The following is a 23,447-nucleotide window of genomic DNA, read 5'->3' on the forward strand; positions in this document are numbered from 1 at the left end:
TGAAGGCATTTTTAACTCAGATGGTGCAAAAATAAGTCAGAATACAAAAGGAAATGGTATATTGGTTGAACACTCAATTATTTTCCAATAACGCCAGAAGAGATTAAATTAGCTTTACAAAAATGTGCAAATGGTAAAGCTGCAGGCCCGGACGGGGTACCCATAGATATTTTTAAGTATAATATGGATTTCTGGATACCTATTTTAACAAATGTTTTTAATGCCACTATTGGGAGCTTTCTACCAGCTGCCTGGGTTGAAAGTATCATTGTACCGATTTTCAAAAAAGGGGATAGAGGAAAGGCCAATTGCTACCACCCAATATCTCTTCCCGACTCCACGTCAAAAGTGATGGGCCGCATGATGCTGGAAAGACTCGAAAATTGGGCCAACGAGGAAAAAATACTGACTGATGTACAGTATGGTTTCAGAAGAGGTATTGGGAGGGTAGAACAATGTTTAAATTTAGAGTTAATAATAGGGAAGTATACTTTAGCAAAGGAAGGGGTGCTACACCTCTGTTTTGTTTTGTTGACCTCACTAGTGCCTTCGATTTAGTCAAACACACAGCAAACTATGGCAAACACTGAAAGGGTTAGGGCCCCCCTTGATATAATCACATACTTATCACAGATCGATACTCATTTAACATCTAGGGTACGGTTTAGAAAGAGGGGGGAATGCACACCTGATTTCAGGGTAAAAAGTGGCATCAAACAGGGTTGCGTATTAACGCCCCTTCTGTTCTCCTTTTATGTTAACAATGTAGACCCCTTTTTACAAAACCATCAAGGACAACGAAAAGCTTACAAAACCTTATAGAAAACTTTTCCCTGTACATGACAAATAAAGATCTGAAATTAAATCTAAAGAAAACTTTTGTAATGACATGCGGGGGCAAAAAGCCTAAAAACAAACAACACGTAGGTGGAGTTTTAATTAACAGAGTCTCATCTTTCTCTTATTTGGGGTTGCTTGGTACAGGGAACACCCACATCGAACTATGTCATATGAAATTTTTAAGATCAACAGAGAGCATTTTTAGATTTTCTGCGAAAATAGGTTATAAACCCATCCGTGAAATCTTAGTGCTTTACCGGAGCAAAGGTATCTCAGGGGTCTGTTATGGAGCTGCTATTTGGGGTAGGTCTAACATCGCCTCCCTACAGACCCAAGAAAATAAATTTGTAAAAAGATTATTGGCAGTCCCCGGTGTAACTGCAAATTACACAATCTATCAGTTCCGTATATTAGTGATACAATAAATGTTGCCGGTATCATCTTTTGGTATGGTGTCTGGTCAAAAGAAGAAACAAAATTCACAAAAGAATTAATCATGGATTGTCTAGCACTCGATCAGAGCAGGAAGATACCATGGCTGGAGTATATTCACAATATCTTAAAATACTGTAAAGTTGACATTGATAGGAGAGACCCCCTTTCTATACCGGAGATTAGTAAACAGGAGCTTAAGCTTAAATATTTAAAAATAGTGGAAAATGAAGGAGAACGGTCTGTCTGATACCGTCATGTCATACTTTGAATGACCGCTTGTGAAGGGCCTACAGCCGTACTTAACATTGGTGAAAAACTGTAGCGGGGAGGACCTACTGGCGGAAGGAGAGACCCCTGTGATGGACTGGTGGGTCACTGACATGGATACCCCTCCCTCTTTTTCCCCATATCAGGACGATTGGAGGTTTTACTCGCAATCACTATGGCCGGACAATGCCAGCGAGGAGTGTGAAGGTTCCTTTAATTGGGCGGGCAATACTAAGGAAGATACGCCCCTGAGTGATGTCTACGCAACAGGATTGGTTAAGACCCAGGAAGCAGGAAAGTCGGCATGTGACGAAACCGAGCGAACGGGAGCGGTGTGGAGTCGAGCACCAGGAGAGTCAGAAGGAGCTTTGCGAGAAGGAGGATACGTAGAGTAGCAGTTCGGAGGAGAGAAGGACGTGCGAGACGAACAGGAACCAGGAAGAAGACTGGAGCCAGGAGGCCACCGTCAACACGAGCCGCCCAGCCACACTCACCAGGGAGTGTGGCTTCACCAGGTAGGGCAGCGCGTGACTAGCTGGTTGGGGAGGAGGGGAGGCACCACGCAGTAGCGCGTAGACTGTTATCCTATAAGTCGCGCTTGTGTGATACTTTGCGTGCTCCCCTGTGTAACACTTTCCAGGTCTCTTGCACAACCCCACCCCCTCACCGTATCCTATCACTCAAATAAAGACTAGATTGCACGGTGTCCCTATCACCCCGGTATCCCCCTGGGTAGAGCCTAACCTGAGCCATACCAATCAAAGTCCTCATTTCTCCTTTTCCTGTCCTGCGGTGGCGCAACCGAGGAGGAGGCAGAGTGGACAGCTGAGGACCCCAAGAGAGAGAGTGGAAGACCCCATCCAAGAACAGGAGGAGTCAACCCCATATTGTCTAGAGAAAGATTGACTCTCAGAAAAAAGAAGACTTTCATAAAAATAAAGCCCTACATAACCAGGTCTGGTCTCCGTGCCCTTCCTTCACCCCGTCACCCCCGCAATAAAAACGTACAACAGAGATTTTTACCTTACAAGGCTAGGATGGGGACACTATTTAGTTGCTTTCCCTAGAATGGAAAAATGGTCCATAAATGTTCAAACTGCCCATGTGATGGAAAATCTATGCAATCAACAATGCACTTTATTTTATTTTTTTGTAGCTTTTATAAGGCTATCCGAAAATCAGTTTTACAACCTCTTTTTTTATCGAATAAGCTTTTTAATTATAAATATGCTTTTAACTTTGTATGTAGTCTAGAAAATGTGAAAATTATTGGTTCTGTTAATCGTTTTATACAACTTGCAGTTAGGAAACAAATAGATTACTCACATCTAGATGAATTGATATATGACGACTTAGATGATTATCCTTAGTACAGTCTCTTTTAACTATGTATTCCTTATTAAGATGTTCACTTTGTAATTTAGGTTTTATTATGTACTTTTTGCACCAGCACTTTATCTCCCATGATCGAATGTAATATCCCTTGATTAGCCTGTAATGCCCTAGTTCCTTTAGCCCTCCAAGAGTTATTAATGATGGTTTCATGGATTTTAAAATATTTTATAAAATATTCTATAAATGTATTCCCATAATTATTTTCTCTGTATCTATATTTAAATGAATTAGAACGACAATGTAAATATAGGATTGTTTTTTTTTAATTTCAGTATGCTTTTATGGTGAGATTTGCTGCACCGAATAAAGCTGATTTTGATTTGATTTGATTTGACTGTGGTATCATTATCTTTCTTCTGGTCTCACATAGAAATCAACAACATGGAGTGCAGGTATCCAGATGAACAAAGCTACAGCAAGACTCTAGCATGCTACAAGGGACATGTTTGGCCATTTGAACTTAGAGAACACTAGATGCTCACATTTTGCAAAATAAACAAGTAAAACCTGTGTTCTGGTGCATAAACTGTCCGACTGGCATTGTCTTGGACTTGCACTTGGAACAACCCCCAGTGGCTTAGCTTGATACAGAAAAGACCATTCAACCTCTACATGAGCACCAGAAACAATGTGGAGCAATGCACCTGTCCCTTATTCAGGATGCCAGCGTTGACAGAGCAGAATCACCAGTGGCACTTTTTGTCACCGTTTTGATGAATGGCTTGAATCGTTATTATCCTTTGAGTCCTCTGGAAAGGAGCCGCAAACAACACCAAGTGCCCCAGACGAGTAACCAATAGCTGGTCTTTCAAACCTACAAACTGTTAACTATGATCATGCTCTGTATGGATGCCGCAAAGACCACACATATGCTGCGAGTACTCCCAATGATGTTGACGTGTCCTCTGATGAGGAATTAACTTAACCAGTAAGTCGACCATTGAATCATGATATGCATTTCCCTTAGTACTACATAGCCTGTACAAACTATGGACTGAGAAGAAAACCTTTTTTCTTTTTTAATAGACTCTTTTCATTTTTGCATTTAACGCACATTTTTAATCCGCCCCATTTCATTTTATCACTGGTATGTTTATTCTGCATCATGCATAAAACTCTTTAGATAGAAACGTATTCGTGTTATCATTGATTATCTGTAACTATGCAAGGCTTATAAATAAATTCATGCTTCTCTGTGTGAACCACATGCCATTACATATGTTTTCCCTATCTTTTATACTTACTGTGTCTCAATGGCTTTTGTTGTATGCTACAAGTACACTACATACATTATTTACATATGTATTTCATTCTAATTACTTGTAGATGACAATGATTTGAGAGCATGGATTTCCTTACACATTATGTGAATCCTTATTGACCAGTCATGCCCCAATGATGTCACATTCAGACATACAGGCAGGGTATGACGTAAAGCCCCTAAGGTCTGGCTCCATCTTATGTAGGCCTCGATTCCATCTAGGTCCATGGAGGTCACCATATTTTCTAATTTAGGCAATGAGCATCCTCAAATTCCCTGATTTATGTACAATCATTGTCATGTCTACCTTTAATATCAAGGAAATCAATAGTAAACACTGGCCCAGCAGACCATAAAACAGGCCCACAAACAGCCAAAAAACAACTCACAGACTGACCTGTCATACAGGCCCATCGGTCACTGCCTGATTACCCTATGGGCCAGTCCCTGTAAGGATCATTGATTCCTCACCATTGTGAGGACAGAGTGGAGAGCACTAAGCATTTAATGAAACCTTCCCTCAGGAATTCAAGGGTCTGAAAGGGACTCACTGCTTATAGAGTTACATCAAGACTGAAAAGATTTCCAGTATTTTCTATAGGAAACAATGGGTGAACGACGTCATGATGTTTGCATGTGTCTGGCCACTTGCTCTGAGCATCCTAACAGCTGCAAACGTTCTCCTTCAAGCTCCAGGGTGTGAACTTGATGTTGAAGCACAGTTATCGGCAGGGTAGGAAACTGTAAAGGTGAAGGCTGCAGATCTAAGTGGAGATATTTCGCTCTAAACAAAGACATTAAGGGTGAGAACCTGAGGCTAGAATGGTGCCCCCAGAATCACTGGTGTTCTCTCCTCCTGTATCTTCTGAGCACCCTCAGGAGGAGGAGAATCAGGGAAAGCTATATAGATTGCCTTTGGGCGAGGGAATTGACAGAGCATCCACTGTCCAAGCCTGGGGTCACCACGTCTCCGAGCAGAGCATTGTGTCCTGTGCAGATGCAAACAGGTCTATCGATAGTGTGCAGAAGCGTGCACAGATATGACCGAATTCCCTGGTAGACAGATGGTAACCCACAGAGGAAGGATGATTACAGCTGAGACTGTTTGCCTGGAAATTGAATCACCCCTGGATGTAAACTGCTTTCAAGGACGAAAAGGAATTCCTCAGCCAAAATGGCAACTGGGCTGTCAACAGATTCAGTCCCCCTCCTTTAGGTGCCGCCCTGTTGATTCAGATAGGATCTGATTACCTGGTTGTCTGTTCGAACAACTACATTGGAACCCTTCAACTGGACAGTGAAAGTCTGCAGCACCATCCAAACCACTGCAAACTCTCTCTAATTGGAGGAGTATTAACTTTCATCCCTCAATTATTGCCTCTTCCTCTCCTAATCTCCCAATGTCACTCCCCAGTACCACAACATAGCATCTATGGTCAAACATTTTGAGGTTAGAAGATGGAGTGGGACCCTCTTCCAGGTGGAAAATACCCACTAGGCTTAGGGGTTTTGAGCCCGCCACCCCATTGTGCGTCTTATCTGGGCTGCCGCAGCTTCCAGGGGACACACACAATTGTTTTCCTGAGGCTTGCTGGGCTGCGTTGCCGATGGGGCCTCAATGATAGCCTTACAAAGTATTGTTGAAGTGCACATAAAAGTGGAATTTAGGATATGGAGTGCATTGGGGAAGGGGCCAGAGGTGGTGGTAACAAAAATATTGGTGCCCTTTCCCCTTTAGGTAAATAAATACAAAATACAACGCACACACCTTTGATGGAAAAAAAATGCAGCTTGAAGTGATCAGTAGAAAATGCAATGCTTTAGGTAATTAAAGTTCATTAGTCAATGTAATCACTGCAAATGTCTGTGCCATCATTGGGGATGTGTGTGTGTGTGTGTGTGACAAGATAGTCCCACAATTGAATCATGGTTGGTGCAACAGGGAGTAGCAAAGTATTTATAGTGCTACGAGGTCCCAACTTGCAAATAAAAGCACTGTGAATATGCAGGTAAATATTTTAAAATTGTATTATACACAAAATGAAATAGGCTGCTAAAAAATTTGCAAATAGATTTTAGATGTAATGTACAATGCTATTTTGCAGGCTTTATAACCTTAATTGTTAATGTACTAATTTGGTAAGGGGGTTACTGAATCACAAAATGGGTTTAGAAAGTCATATTCACTATTTGGAAGGGGCATGTTTAGAGATTCCCTTATAAACAGCGGTTCATTATGGTTTGTATCAATGTATTGGGACTATAATCCAGTTGCAATAGATTGAAAATGTGCTGACTACTGACTTGGAGTGGTAACACATTAGTAAATGGGAATGTAAAAAACTGTTTGCTGAAGAGTAGGTAGTGATCCTTCCAATTCTCAAGCAAACATAAAAAATAGCCTTTTCATTATAAATGCAGTCGTGTATCCACACAGTTGACAAACTATTGGGAACTTATGCCGGCCAGATCCCGTCCGAGAGACGTATGGGAACCCTATGTGATGAGGCATAATTCTGCTACTGTAGATGAATAAGGAAACACACATTTGTACTGTGTGTGTTCGGGGGGAATGACCTCAACATCGTGATGTACAGTGATGTCCCTGAAATGCGTATCATTATACTGTCTTCCTCAATGTAGCTGTGGATTAACGCATTGTGGTACGGGTAATGTGATAGCGTCCATGGAATGTGGCAAATGTAATGGTATTCTGATCTGTCCAGTAGATTTGCTTATGAGTAATGCACTGCACTTTATGTTATTGTTATACATGTTACAGAAAATGCAAAGAAAAAGTAATTTAAAAAAATCTGGTTCTAATGTGCTTTGTTTTGAAACTTGTAAAAGCTGCTTTTTAATTGTCAAATCATTAATTTCCCTTTTTTAAAGATGTGTCTATGTATACTATTAACATTGGTAAATCCATTAAAACATATTTTTGTAAAACGTATCGGGTTTAACCAACAAGTTTACAATGCACAACACATCACTCTAGTTTCTTCTATTGGCCCCATTGTTTGAAGTGTTAGCCCTGCCTCCTTTAGTTGACCTGTGAGTCCCCCAGAAGTTCAGGTCTAGTTGCGCCCCTTTTGATAAGTTGCATTACTGTAACCACCAGGCTAACGCTTGTCCTGAGGGGTAACTGGGACTTGGTGCTTGAACTTTTAAGAACTGTGGGAACAATGCTGAAGGAGAAGGTTCACAAGAGGCTTTAGATGGAAGCATGACCAAGGGACTGCCAATGTAGATGCTAACATCACCTCCGGCACCTTCAACCAATCGCTGGCTGTCATTCAAGACTGATTGAGTAAAAAGGACAGATCGTTTTTGATTGTTCTTATCTTGGGCTGAGGGAGAAAGGCACAACTCAAGCTGGTGTTGGACAAGGGTTCCTATAAAAGCCTTAATCTGTGCCGGTTGCAGGTGGGATTTTTCTAAGTTGATGATGAAACCCCACTGTTGTAGTACTTCTGTCCCCTTTTTACATCTTCCTGGACCACAAGGAGAGAAGAAGCAGAGAATAACCAGTCAAGATATAGGATAATTGTAACTGCATATAAAATCCTTCTCCTTTTTGAATTGCTGATACCGGAATTACTTCTCCCTTCTCTATTGGAGTCTGAAGTCCAAGAAGCACCAATCGTTTTTTCTACTTATATTTTCATAATGGAGTATGAAGAAATAGATTTTTCGTCGGAGTGTGAGAAAAGGGAAGGCAATAGCCATCCTGATAATGCTGAGGAGACACGCATCTGAGGCAACTTTTACCCATTGATGGACAGTTATCCTCAACCTTGCTCCACTCTGGGATAGTCAGTTTTGTGACTGTGCTTAATCCTGGGAGGCATTTAGTTGGGTCTTGTTGACAAACACAGCCTTCTGACGATGGGCATGACCACGAAAGATACATTTACCTTGAGATCTCTGCATTTGGTGTTTTGCCAAAAAATATTTTTGCCCAAATACTGTTTAAAGGCTTTTAGGATTTTCTTCTGCTCTGTGGCCTTCTGAACCATTCTGTTGAGTTCAGACCCAAAAAACTTTGGATTCGTGAACGGAAGCGTTTGTATAAGGGTTCTTTGTGTGACATCTAGCTTCCAGTACTTCATCTGCAGGGGGCGACGCTCTGCTGAAGACGCCTCTGCCCATAGACCATCAAAAGATACATCTGAAAGAGACTGTGGATGGAACTCCATGTTAACAAGGATTAATGGAGGGTCCCCACCTTCAGGCAAACAGTCATATAAGTGCTCAAAGTCCTTTAGCACGACCTGCAGCTTGAAGTCCTTTAGCATGACCTACATGCATAAGCGGCAGGGCCGGACTAGGAACCAAAACTGCCCCTGGCAAACAGCTCGGCCTGCCCCCCTGGGAGCGGCTGAGCTGTTTGCCAGGGCAGGTTTCTGCCAATTTTGTTACAGGGGCCGATGTTGCAGCTATGCTGCAAAAACGGCCAAGTAACAAAAACTTGCCTCCACCCTAGCGGCCCACCGGGGAAACGCCTGGTGCCCACTACGGCCAGTCCGGCCCTAATAAGCGGCATATGTATTAGCTCTAACAGTGAAGGCCAGCATGTCTCACAGGTGGGGGGGAGGTGTGGAGGGTCGGTCATGCGGGGGGGCATCGTGATTGCAGGAGGGAGTGAGCATAATAAAAACAAGCATTTGCAATGCAATAGTCTCGGCATCATTAAAGGTAGAGCTATTGGCATTGCTCATGACATTTCTTTTTTTTTCTTTAAATCATAAATAAATGGCATTTTCATTTACATTGCCAATACACAGCACTCTGCACTCAACAGCATACACCACTCTGCACCTGCACTCACTGCTCTGCACTCACTACTCTGCACTCACTACTCTGCACTCACTACTCTGCACTCACTACTCTGCACTCACTACTCACTACTCTGCACTCACTACTCACTACTCTGCACTCACTACTCACTACTCTGCACTCACTACTCACTACTCTGCACTCACTACTCTGCACTCACTACTCTTCACTCACTACTCTTCACTCACTACTCTGCACTCACTACTCACTACTCTGCACTCACTACTCACTACTCTGCACTCACTACTCTGCACTCACTACTCTGCACTCACTACTCACTACTCTGCACTCACTACTCACTACTGTGCACTCACTACTCACTACTCTGCACTCACTACTCACTGCTGTGCACTCACTACTCACTACTGTGCACTCACTACTCACTACTCTGCACTCACTACTCACTACTCTGCACTCACTACTCTGCACTCACTACTCTGCACTCACTACTCTGCACTCACTACTCACTACTCTGCACTCACTACTCTGCACTCACTACTCTGCACTCACTACTCACTACTCTGCACTCACTACTCACTACTCTGCACTCACTACTCACTACTATGCACTCACTATTCTGCACTCACTACTCTGCACTCACTACTCTGCACTCACTACTCACTACTCTGCACTCACTACTCTGCACTCACTACTCTGCACTCACTACTCTGCACTCACTACTCACTACTCTGCACTCACTACTCTGCACTCACTACTCTGCACTCACTACTCTGCACTCACTACTCTGCACTCACTACTCACTACTCTGCACTCACTACTCTGCACTCACTACTCACTACTCTGCACTCACTACTCTGCACTCACTACTCACTACTGTGCACTCACTACTCTGCACTCACTACTCTGCACTCACTACTGTGCACTCACTACTCTGCACTCACTACTCTGCACTCACTACTCTGCACTCACTACTCACTACTGTGCACTCACTACTCTGCACTCACTACTCACTACTGTGCACTCACTACTCACTACTGTGCACTCACTACTCACTACTCTGCACTCACTACTCACTACTCTGCACTCACTACTCTGCACTCACTACTCACTACTCTGCACTCACTACTCACTACTGTGCACTCACTACTCACTACTCTGCACTCACTACTCACTACTCTGCACTCACTACTCTGCACTCACTACTCTGCACTCACTACTCACTACTGTGCACTCACTACTCTGCACTCACTACTCTGCACTCACTACTCTGCACTCACTACTCTGCACTCCCTACTCTGCGCTCACTACTCTGCACTCACTACTCTGCACTCACTACTCTGCACTCACTACTCACTACTCTGCACTCACTACTCTGCACTCACTACTCTGCACTCACTACTCACTACTCTGCACTCACTACTCACTACTGTGCACTCACTACACTGCACTCACTACTCTGCACTCACTACTCTGCACTCACTACTCACTACTCTGCACTCACTACTCTGCACTCACTACTCACTACTCTGCACTCACTACTCTGCACTCACTACTCTGCACTCACTACTCTGCACTCACTACTCTGCACTCACTACTCACTATTCTGCACTCACTACTCACTAATCTGCACTCACTACTCACTACTGTGCACTCACTACTCACTACTGTGCACTCACTACTCACTACTCTGCACTCACTACTCTGCACTCACTACTCTGCACTCACTACTCACTACTCTGCACTCACTACTCACTACTCTGCACTCACTACTCACTACTCACTACTCTGCACTCACTACTCTGCACTCACTACTCTGCACTCAGTGTACAGTGTACAGTGTTCAGTGTCATCTTTAAAACACCATTGCTGAGAGCACGAGTTCTTTCAACAGATATGGGTTTGGTCCAGGCATTACTGTGTCACCTTCAGATGATGACCGAGAGATGAGGCTTGTCAGGCCAGAATCCCATGCTATCTTATGGGAGGTTCCCTCCAGACGACAGAAGCGTTTGCTTTCAATCCTTATAAAACATAGATATGACATTCTTTTGAAGACATTACAGTGTAACATGGATCAGCTGCTCCAGATGTTTTGCAAGAGGGACAAATGCTCCTTTAGATGATGGAAGACTTTCTTTGTACCTTTCTGAAAAATGAGCCAGAGATAAATAGCGCGGTGCACTGTCACCCTGTGAATATGCAAACAGCTGCATGTGTGCACCATCTTTCTATCTCGGTTGAAAAGAACTCAACAGTCATTTAACAGCTGCTTGTGAATACATGTAGACTACCTCGATGATTGCCATTCACGTGGCATGTTTATTCATGTCGTGCTCATTTTAACAAATGCCATTCATCTTCCCATTGGTTTTCCAGTACATTTGCGTGATCGAAAGTGAAGAATGCCATTCGGGTCACTGTGCCCTTCTTCACGTCAGAGCTAAAACCAAACACAAAGATAACATGCACTTTTGACCAAAAATACTCAATCAATAAGAAAGGTAAAACTAATCAATAATGCACCATATTGCATCCAGTGACTGAGTTAATAATGCACAGGCTCCAACTCTCACCCAGACATATGGTAAAAGAAATGCCCCCCGGAAGCCCGCCGCGGCCGCCCCGGAAGTCAGGCACGGTCGCCTGTGACGGGGGCGGGGCCACGTCCAGACCGGAAGAGGAGGCAGGCGGAGTCGATGCGTCTCGCGGCCCGGGGCTCCTGTGAGCGGTGTAGAGTCCCGGGGCCGCGCCAGCAGGAGGTTGGGCAGAGTCCCCGACATTGGCCAGGTAAGTTCCAAAAGGCTGGGAGGGGGGCTTGGTGCACGTGTGTGTGTGTGTGTGTATGCTCGTGTGTGTATGTATGTATGTGTGCGACGATGACGGCGGGGGAGGGGGGGCCTCGGTGCACTTGTGTGTGTGTGTGTGCGCGCGCGCGTGTGTGTGTATGTGTGAGGGGGGGGTGTCTCTGTATGTATGTATGTGCGTGCGTGCATGGGTGCTTGTGTGTGTGTATGCGCATGCGTGTGTGGTGTTGCTGCTTCCCAGGAGACAGCAGCTGAGCGCGTTCGCGAGCACGTGGCCAGCGGAAATCACCTCCTTTAGGAGGCAATGCGCGTGGCCGAGGCTGTCTCCTGGGAAGCACAGTCCCTGACAAAAGATCTCGGCGGAGACGCGCTTCCGCGCGTCTTTAGCCGAGACCTAAAAAAAACTTACATTACGCCAGGTCGCACGTCTTTGCTCCTGCTCATCTGCCTCTGACTTCAGAAACAGGAAGCAAGCAGCCTGGGTCCCTCCCCTAAGCCAATCACAATGCTGCAATGCAGCTTTGTGATTGGTCTGAGCGCCATGACACGGCACTCAGCCAGGGGCTGGAAGGGTGGGAATGTTCTCCTTGGAGGCTGTAAGGCAGCCTGCATGGAGAACGGAGAAAGTGCGCATGACTGGTTTGGGCAGCCCAAGAGGTCTGACCAAACAGTCATTGCACACTTAGGAGTGGGCAAACCACTCCTCCCCTGCCCTGCTCCAAGAGCAGAGCAGCCCCACCCACCCGCCCGCCTGCAAACGAGAGCAAGCATAAAATGATTATAACTAAAAGTTAAATTCGTTTTATGTTTTTGCTTCTCGCACTGCTGAAAGGAGTGAGGCGACGCTCCTCCGCCATAGCAGAGGAGCCGCCACTGAGCTCTAATGGTAAAACTGGATGTGGAAAAATACCTCTTGAGCATAGCCTATACTTTTTGATAACTCTTTCTGGCAAAATAGTGTCCTCTGAGGTGAAATACAAGGTTGAGGGAATTGATGATAGGAGCATATTTAGTTAAGGGACTTGTTGGATTTTACCATCAAAATTCTGAAGAGAGTACCTTCTATTAAGGAAAGATGGAATGGGTGTTTTGCCAATATCTTTCCATTCCTCTAATATGATTTAGTTAAGAACATAATGTAAGGTCAAATCCTCTACTTGAGTCCCGCTATACCGGCCAGAAAATCCTTCTTGCTTTTGAGCCTTTTCTTCCAAGCCTAAGATCGCCCTGATGTGTTTGAGGAGATCAGGAAGCTGTGAGACTTGAATGTATTTGCCCATCTGTTCTCCATCCTGGTCCTCCTCCTCTCCTCCTCTTCGCCTCTTTGCTGGAGGCTCATAGAGGGCAGAATCTACTGCCACTTTAATGACGCCCCATAAGGCAGCCTTTGAAATGTGCTGTACTTCCTCGTCTTATTCAGACAACTGCTCCATATTGTTTTACTTGAAGCTTGCTTTTCTCCCCTCCATTAGTACTGATTTGTAGTTGCAGGAACTGTTTAAATATGGTATGGCTCCCGTCATAACTCCAGCACTGCGATAAAAGAGGAGCACCTACAGCCTCCACACACTCACCACATAATCCTGCACCGTTACAGGGTTGAAATGCCGTAGGTGACTCCTAATCATTCCAACCACCGATGCTGACGAGGCGCCCCAGTCCAGTAGAGGGCAAAACTAGTCCTGGGTTGCATGTGTTCCAGTTCAGAGAGGACCTGGCTTGGCAGTCCGGCGTGGACTGTTCCTGCTAGAGCAGGCTCAAGTCGGATTTGGATGTAGCTGGGCCCAAACGTTAGTGCCATGGTGTTCAAAATAACAATGGACTGGGATGCTGCCCGAGTAATTACCAGGATCTGAGATTAATCCAAGCATTCCATCTATCACTTTTAGTATACTTTAGCATGTGGGACGGGTATGCCCACTAGTTTATAACCCATGTATCGCAAACTTTTAAGCACTTAAAAAACGTTTTTGACAAAATACTTTAAAAAAAAGAAAACGGTCCTGGGATGCTTGTATTCCATTTCAGGAAGGATTTGGCATTGCAGTTCATACTTGACTGTTTCCACTGCAGCAGGGTCAAGACTGATTTGTATATAGCTAGGTTTAAACTGAGGTGGCATGGTGTGGAAAATAACTGAGAGCTGAGTAATTACTAATGGCTGAGATTAATTTGAGCATTCCATCCATCACTTGTTGTATACTTTAGTATCCAGCCTAGCACATGAGCAGGTAGCACATTGGCGGTCAGTGCAATTTTTTTTGTTTCAGTGATGCGCTTTTGCTGATTGTAAGTAAACATTGATTATCTGTTATTTGAGCGATTCAGATCTGCAATAAATGTAAACATAAAACAAATAATGAAAATAACATTGTGTGGCTTACTTATGTTGGAGACAGAGAGTCACAGGAGATGGAGCGGGGGACACGTTCAACTACACCATGTAGTGAAAATAGAAGAAATACTTCAAACGTAGGGTCATAAATCTCTGAGCGTGATAAAAGCTCCGTCTGAGGTAGGGACGCCTCATATAGTAAGGAAGGGGATGAGGAAGACAAGATGAGGGTTTTAATGACGTAGGTCAATGTTACTTTTCTTCAGGCATTTGGGGTGCGGCGGTGTTACACTTGGGCACTCTAAGTAAATTACAGTTTTGTCTACCTAAGTCTAAAACGTACTTGTACAGGTAATCACTGTCCGATTTCAGGGCCTCATTAGACAAGCATTAGACGAAGAAGGCTACAGAGGAGGTAACAGAGATCCCAAATCTGGTTACCTCACCGCAAACATTAATATTTTTCGTGGCTATACAACCTTTGACACCCGTGGGCAGAGTTGGACTGGCCTATAGGGCTGTCAGGCAGTGCCCCATGGGCTGCTCTGACGGGTCAGAGTCTGGGTCATTTTTTTGCAGTTGTTGGCCAGTTACAAGGCTAGGTGGGTGGTTTTCCCTGTTGATTTCCCTGATATTACCATTTTTTTTTGTTATGTGCTACACTAGTGTGGTCATTTTTAATTTGATACCCCAGACGATTTTTTTGTCCCATTCCGACCCTGCCCGTAGGTGGGCATGGAGTTAGGGTCTCCACCTGACAGTTGTTTTTTTACCAGCACCATTAGTATTTTGATGTCCTGCCCTGTACAGAAATATGTAAAATTACTAAAAAGCCGGTATTTTTATCCTTTATAGGGGCCCGGGGCTCTTCCGGCCCCAGGCCGCTCTGAAGTGGAGCCCGGACTCCCCGCGCCCCCGGGGGCCAGAGCAGCGCCGGAGGCTCCTCTCCACACCAGGGATTTATGGTTCTCCCGGACCTGCAGGATCACCATGCAGCCCCCGCCGAGAAAGGTGAGCCCTGGCTGCGCTCCTCGGCCACCCCACATCTGCAGCAGCCCCCGCATTTCTGGGCCAGCAGAGAGGGCCCTGTCCGGAGCGGCCCTCGGGGCACACACAACCCTCCCCAAAACAAAGCAGCGGGCCGTGAAAACACCAGATGCAGGCAGCAGCCCTGCAGCCACATTCCAATGAAAGGAACTACGGCAGCCAGCAAGACAAGGTTCATTCTGCGGCATCCCGTTCTCTATGCTGTTGCCCTGGAGCCTCTGTTGGTCTCCCTTCGACCTGGGAGAATGGATTGGACACTGTTGCCACTGCTGCCCAGGTCCTGTGCTCACGGACAGCTCGGCTGTGCTTCGGAGATCGCCTGCCCCCCCTTTTGACTGTCTGGCTCCTTTCCCCTTCTGGTTCTTCCTCCGTTGGTTCAGCTCCCTGGTTTTCTTTGAACTTGGCCATCATAGTAACTTCTGGACTGGAACTTGTGTGCGCCCCACCATTTTGGGACCATCTCCTGTTGTCGCTCTTGTCCTTGGTCCACCATCTTGCGAAACAGCAGACATTCTACTGCCCTCCCTTGGTGAAGCGACTGCCTCCCCCACCCCGACCCCACTTAATGGAACTCTGCTCTCCTGGTTTTTGGGTCTTGACCTGGGTGCATCTTGCCATGGTGAGATGGTTTCCATCGATGCCCACGACCTAGGTCTTTTTATTTCTTGTTACTTCTCTTTTCACTCTGTGAATATATGATATATACTTGTCCAAGCCTAATCGCTGGTAAAATGGAATCCTGAGAAAATCTATTTGTATATATATGTATATAGAGAGAACTCTAATCACTAGTATATGTAGTAGACCTTTTACTCACTACCATTCCTATGTGATTCTTAGAGTATATCCATCCGTATTTCTTCCTTGAGTGACTTTACAACGTGTACATTTGCAATTTTTTCTGTTTATATCTCTTCCCTGTGTGACTTTAAAACTTGTACATTTGCATTTTTTCCTTGTTTGTATCTTTTATGTAACTCATGTAATCCTAAATCCTTATGTATCGCAACTGGTTATTTTGTAAAGCGCTCTGACACCTTCGGGTAATGTTCGCGCTATAGAAAATCGCAATAAATAAAGTAAACAAGCATTTACAATGCAATGGTTTTGCCTTTGTTAAAGTTAGAGCTATTGGCATTGCTCTTGAAATTTTTTTTATTTATGTTTTTTTTAACATAAATAAATGGCATTGTCATTTACAATAGCAGGGCAGGGCACAGGGAAGGGGGGAGAGGAGAGACGAAGGAGAGCTGCGGGATCAGGGAAGGGGGGGGCGAGGAGAGACGAAGGAGAGACGAAGGAGAGCTGTGGGCTCTTGTTGTAATGCTTGCATAGATGAGTTGGTGGATGCATGCATGGGTGCATGCATGGATGGGTGTATGGATGGGTGTATGGATAGATGGATGGGTGGATGGATAGATGCATATATACAGCCAATCCCTCAACAATTTATGCAATCCACCAACCCATCCAACCAACAACCCATCCATGCATCCACCCATACATCCATGCATCATGCATACATCCATCCATCATGCATCCATCCACCCACTGTGTCCCACTCCGACCCCTCTAAATATAACTCATTTTTTCTGTATAAAGAGATGACTGTATTCACTAGTATATGCAGTAGTGTGTGGTGGACTTAGTTTGAGTGTTTGTTTCCTGCACACTCACATACTGCCCCTACACATTCACACACTGCTCACCCTGCACACTCACACAATGTGCACCCTGCACACTCACACACTGCAGTCACTGTCACTCTGCAGTCACTGTCACTCTGCAGTCACTGTCACTCTGCAGTCAGTCTGCACTCACTATCACTCTGCACTCACTCTGCACTCACTGTCACTCTGCACTCACTCTGCACTCACTGTCACTCTGCACTCTCACTGTCACTCTGCACTCTCACTGTCGCTCTCGCACTCACTCTGCACTCACTGTCGCTCTCGCACTCACTCTGCACTCACTGTCGCTCTCGCACTCACTCTGCACTCACTGTCGCTCTCGCACTCACGCTGCACTCACTGTCGTTCTCGCACTCACTCTGCACTCACTGTCGCTCTCGCACTCACTCTGCACTCACTGTCGCTCTCGCACTCACTCTGCACTCACTGTCGCTCTCGCACTCACAGGCACTCGCACTCACTCTGCACTCACTCTGCACTCACTGTCATTGCACTCACTCACTTTTGCACACACTGTCACTCTTGCACTCACTCTGCACACACTGTCGCTCTCGCACTCACTGTCACTCTCGCACTCACTGTCACTCTCGCACTCACTGTCACTCTCGCACTCACTGTCACTCTCGCACTCACTGTCACTCTCGCACTCACTGTCACTCTGCACTCACTGTCACTCTCACTCTGCACTCACTGTCACTCTCACTCTGCACTCACTGTCACTCTCACTCTGCACTCAGTCTGCACTCGCACTCACTGTCACTCTGCACTCACTGTCACTCTGCACTCACTGTCACTCTGCACTCACTGTCACTCTGCACTCACTGTCACTCGCACTGACTGTCACTCGCACTCACTGTCACTCACTGTCACTCTCGCACTCACTGTCACTCTCGCACTCACTGTCACTCTCGCACTCACTGTCACTCTCGCGCTCACTGTCACTCTCGCACTCACTGTCACTCTCGCACTCACTGTCACTCTCGCACTCACTGTCACTCTGATCACTGTCACTCTCACTCGGCACTCACTGTCACTCTGCACTCACTGTCACTCTGCACTCACTCTCACTCTGCACTCACTCTCACTCTGCACTCACTCTCACTCTGCACTCACTCTCACTCTGCACTCACTCTCACTCTGCACTCACCCTCACTCTGCACTCACCCTCACTCTGCACTCACCCTCACTCTGCACTCACTCTCACTCTGCACTCACCCTCACTCTGCACTCACCCTCACTCTGCACTCACTCTCACTCTCACTCTGCACTCACTGTCACTCACTCTGCACTCACTGTCACTCACTCTGCACTCACTGTCACTCTCACTCTGCACTCACTGTCACTCTCACTCTGCACTCACTGTCACCCTCACTCTGCACTCACTGTCACTCTCACTCTGCACTCACTGTCACTCTCACTCTGCACTCACTGTCACTCTGAACTCACTCTGCACTCAGTCTGCACTCGCACTCACTGTCACTCTGCACTCACTGTCACTCTGCACTCACTGTCACTCTGCACTGACTGTCACTCGCACTCACTGTCACTCGCACTCACTGGCACTCACTGTCACTCGCGCACTCTCTGCACTCACTGTCACTGTCGCACTCACTGTCACTGTCGCACTCACTCTGCACTCACTGTTGCTCTCGCACTCACTCTGCACTCAGTCTGCACTCGCACTCACTCTGCACTCAGTCTGCACTCGCACTCACTCTGCACTCTGTCTGCACTCGCACTCACTCTGCACTCAGTCTGCACTCGCACTCACTCGCACTCACTGTCACTCGCACTCACTCGCACTCACTGTCACTCTCGCACTCACTGTCACTGTCGCACTCACTGTCACTGTCGCACTCACTCTACACTCACTGTTGCTTCCGCACTCACTCTGCACTCAGTCTGCACTCGCACTCACTCTGCACTCAGTCTGCACTCGCACTCACTCTGCACTCAGTCTGCACTCGCACTCACTGTCACTCTGCACTCACTGTCACACTGCACTCAGTCTGCACTCACTCTCACTCTGCACTCACTCTCACTTTGCACTCACTCTCACTCTGCACTCACTCTCACTCTGCACTCACTCTCACTCACACTCACTCTCACTCTGCACTCACTCTCACTCACTCTCACTCTGCACTCACCGTCACTCTGCACTCACCGTCACTCTGCACTCACCGTCACTCTGCACTCACCGTCACTCTGCACTCACTGTCACTCTGCACTCACTGTCACTCTGCACTCACTGTCACAAACACGTTGCTCGGGGCATTTGTTGACAAAGCAAAGCAGTTCCATTAAGTGTCAAACAGGTATGGAGCAGGTTTGCTTTCCCATGTATGTCTGTATTTGAGGTGAGTTGCATGAAAAAGATGCATCACCTTATCAAAGAGGAACTCCAATAGCCCCCAGCACCTCCCTTTGCCAGGAGGATGTGAACTCCTACACAGAAGCAGGGCAGAGTCCTCCATGCTGGGCCCTTGGCCCAGGATAGAAGGAGACGCATTCTATGGAGAATGACAATGTGCTAAATGGGGACCCTGCCCCAGACCTGACAAACAACACCTACATCTGACCTCGGGAATTTGTCTTCGGGCCCCAGAGAATAAATCCGACCCTGTCTGAAGCCTTAGGCCGGTCAGCAGGTCGAAAGCAGCAGGGCCGTCATCCCATGCGGATGTCAACAGTGGAAGTGCGCAGTTTTTCTGTCGACCTAAACTTCTACCGCGTATCCCCTCCACTCCAAAATCTAGGGGGGGAGGGGATAAATCCCTTACGCTTCCTGTTCCCAACAACAAAGATAGTCAGAGCAGTCACAACAGACACACATGGACATGGTCATACACGAGCAGTCACCGAGCAGGAGCTCACACAGACGTGTAGGCGCACACAAACCGGCGGTGTCACCAGCAGCATTGAAGTTTGACAACTCGTCTGGACATCATTTAACAATAGTATTAGACAGGGGGCTTCTTGCAGACAGTCACAGGGCCTCGAGAAGAACCACCCATAGGTCCCCGACAGACGTTCGTAGTCTTTACGGTCTATGGGGGCGGACATTTCCAGTGTCCTGCGGATCCTGCTTTGGAGGTGTTTATGGGATGGGGAAAGAGACGAACACCCCCACCCCCACCCCCGCCTTTTTTTTTGTATTCAGTCTTGGTACACGCACTCTTCCTGCGCGCTGGGTTTGCCCTAGTTGCCTCCAAGTTATGAGCACGAGGGGCAAATATGAGTGTATCCAGACCATTCAATCCTTGGCCTCTATTTAGAAACAAGAACCTCCCACCCCGCCCCCCCCTTCCCCCACACACACTTCTTCGGGCAAGAAAGTCGTGCCATTTCCAGGGAATTCCAAGGTTAGGAGACAGAGACGACTGCTGACATGACACCGTGCCAGCCCCTCCGCCTCGCCTCCTCCTGCTCTTCCTCTTTTTACCTCACCGGATCGTACCCGCAAGAACCTTATCTGTTTTGGGAGTCGCTGGGCCTCAACCCTCCGCGCTGCCAGATGTTCCTCAATGCCTCTCCCTTGCCTACATGTTTGTTGTCCCTGGCCCTTCGGATTGTGGCAAGCCCTCAGCCCACCCTCCCACCCACTCTCACGTGACCAGCCCCTCTGACCACCCTCCTACCCACCCCTCCAGAACCCAGTTTGTCCGCCCAGGTTCCCAGTCACGTAGCAAGCGTGACACGAACTATAGCTTAAGTGAAGAACATTGCCTACGAAAGTCCGCGCTATATAAAATTGCATAAATAAATTAAAAAATAATCACCAGTTGCTTTACACACGTACACACTAATTTTGTTATGCACAGGCAGATTAAGTGATTTGCTCAGAATCAGAGGCTGTTGAGCGTCCCTGCCGAGACTCGAACTCTGTTCTACAGCTTCGAGGTTGACCGCTGTAGCCGTTAGGCCACATCCTGGTAAACCTAACCTCAAAGGAGCAATGTTTTTTGCAAATAATATTTACAACACAATATTTACATCAGGTGATAATTTTGTTATCGATACTCTGACATACAACCAATCTAGTGCCGTCCCGTTAAATTCCCCAAACCTTGCTGTGCTGCCTACAGTCTTGCTACATCGCACTACCAGGTCCATACTACTGGAAATAACTTCGTGCCACCTCCTCTTTCTGCTTTAAAAACTTCCTTTTAGACTCCCCTTCTCATGCTCGAAAGTGGCCACAATTCTTTGGAACTCATTCTTGCACCTGGCTGCACTCACGTGTCCCCCGTAATGTGCGCATGCCACGTTGTCTAGTTTGTGTATTGCCCTCCAGTAAACACATTATGCATCCAGGATAGAAACAAACTCTACTGTCACCCGCACTATTTGTGACCTTCTGTGCTGTGGAGGACACTTTTTGCGGGCAAGGAGTGTCTCTTTCCAGCTAAGTAAATGTCCACTTAAAAAAATGGAAGAAACGGGCTCAGGGTGCCAGGCCGTCCCAGTCCCATTAAAAGTAGATTTCCTTGGGCACATGACCAGTCTGTCAAAGCCAAAACATGTAGGTTATGGCACGTGCCTGCTGGTGCTGTCGGGCGTCACCTGGTCCTTCTATCAGCCATTTTCTTTCTCATCCCAGTGCTATTAATAATATGGGGCGTCTGTTAATAAAAAATGCTTACCCTCAAAGTGCTCGTGGTGCCCTCGGTTTGGAGAAGAGCCCCTCGGTCATCCGCCCCAGGGGTTGCCCCACAATTCGCACAACTAGGGCCGATGTGGGTCCCAAGGTGCTGAATCCATTCTTTGTTGAGGCGGAGCCCCCGCGAGCCTCCTGCTAATGTCCCCCGCCGCCAGAGTGGAAATTAGCGGGATTAACCGGAGCGGCTCCCGCTATCGGAAATGTCATCGAAAGCAATTGTTCAAGACCATTTTCTTCAGCCTTGGGGGAGCCCTTTGTAGCCGGCATCTTCCTGCCCTGCAGCCATTAACACTAGGAGCCAGTTTCATTTTACTCAAATTAATACAAAACTATAAATTCATTTTATGACTTGGGGGAATGGCAAACGGCTCTTGAAATGTTACTCGGGTGATTAGATATGAGACCTGCGGGTTATACCGGCTGGTCCGCTCCATTACTTCAGGGTCGTATCTGCTCAGCTTAGTACTTTAAAACATCACTATTTATTTTACTCCCAGTGACTCCGGCCTGGAAGGGAAGCAGGTGAGGGAGGCGCCTCCGTTCTTGATGTACCTTCGCTGCTAATTGCCTGGTAATGCCAGGGCAGCAGAAGCTGAAGCCCTTACCTTCCTTACTGGGGCCTCCCTGCTGAAGGCCAGGCCAGGCCAGCCCAGTGAAGGGTGCACGGTGGACGTGTAATCTGTGTGAGGCTCTGCCGTCACCCCGGGAGTACCATGGCTCCCCGGGGCAGCGGGGGCTCCAGTTCATCAGTGCATTTGTAAATGTCAGGTTCTTTTTACGTTTTAGTAAATATTTAAGGTCGGACTGTTTTTAATGCTGCTTAAATTCGATGAGATCAAAATGATTTACTTGGAATCACAGGTGAGACCTCACTGGGAAGTCGGGATGAGAATTTGGGTCCGTCCCCCCCTCCCGCTTCAAAATCAGTCTTCTAGGGTCGACTGTGATGTCGGAGTATTCTGTGAATATGACACGAGGTAAACGGAGGGAGGGGGAGGGGGAGGCGGAAAGGCACGGAGAGCGGGAGTGGGTCGGGAACGGCCACACACGAGGTAAACGGAGGAGGGGGGGCGGAAAGGCACGAAGAGCGGGAGGGGGTCGGGAACGGCCACACACGAGGTAAACGGAGGAGGGGGGGGCGGAAAGGCACGAAGAGCGGGAGGGGGGTCGGGAACGGCCACACACGAGGTAAACGGAGGAGGGGGGGGGCGGAAAGGCACGAAGAGCGGGAGGGGGGTCGGGAACGGCCACACACTGACAGCGGGAGGGTGAGGGGCGGGAACAGACACACACACACGGACAAAGCAACAAACTAAAAAACAAAGCACTCACCTGGACATCTTCCGGCAGATCTCTTGCTTCCTGCTCTCCACTCCTCCTCCCGATGACGTGGTGGAGGCTCGGCCGGCTGGGCCAATCCCAGCACGGCCCTGGCTGGAGGCGGACGGCTGCTTCCTTCGGCTGGCCGGCCTGAGGAGAGGGAGGGAGACGGGCTGCCACGGAGCGGGAGGGAGGGGCTATCGAGCGACTTTTGTGCAATGTCCCGAGCAGGAAGGCAGAGGCAGGTGCCGGCAATACCGGACCAGAATCGGGGGCGTTCCCGGCTTTTGGCTGACGTCGCGTGACGTCGGCAAAAGCCAAAGAATCTCGGGAACGCCCCCGAATCTGGTCCGGCATTGACGGACAGGCCCCTCGTCCAATGGCTATGCTCCATTTATGGAGCCAGCCAATAAATGACGGGGGCCGTTCCAAACCACACTACAGTTCTCATTAGGTTTTCGCCTGCGCGAAAAAGATGCGCAGAGCGCATCTTTTCGCCAGGCAAAACCTAAAAAGCAGGCAAGAGGCTGTTACAAATGGATACATACGCTTTTATTTAGAGACGTATTTAGTATCACGTCCCGTCCTTAGC

The sequence above is a fragment of the Lissotriton vulgaris genome, chromosome 7 (genome assembly GCF_964263255.1).
Source record: "Lissotriton vulgaris chromosome 7, aLisVul1.2, whole genome shotgun sequence".
NCBI classification, from domain to species: Eukaryota; Metazoa; Chordata; class Amphibia; order Caudata; family Salamandridae; genus Lissotriton; species Lissotriton vulgaris.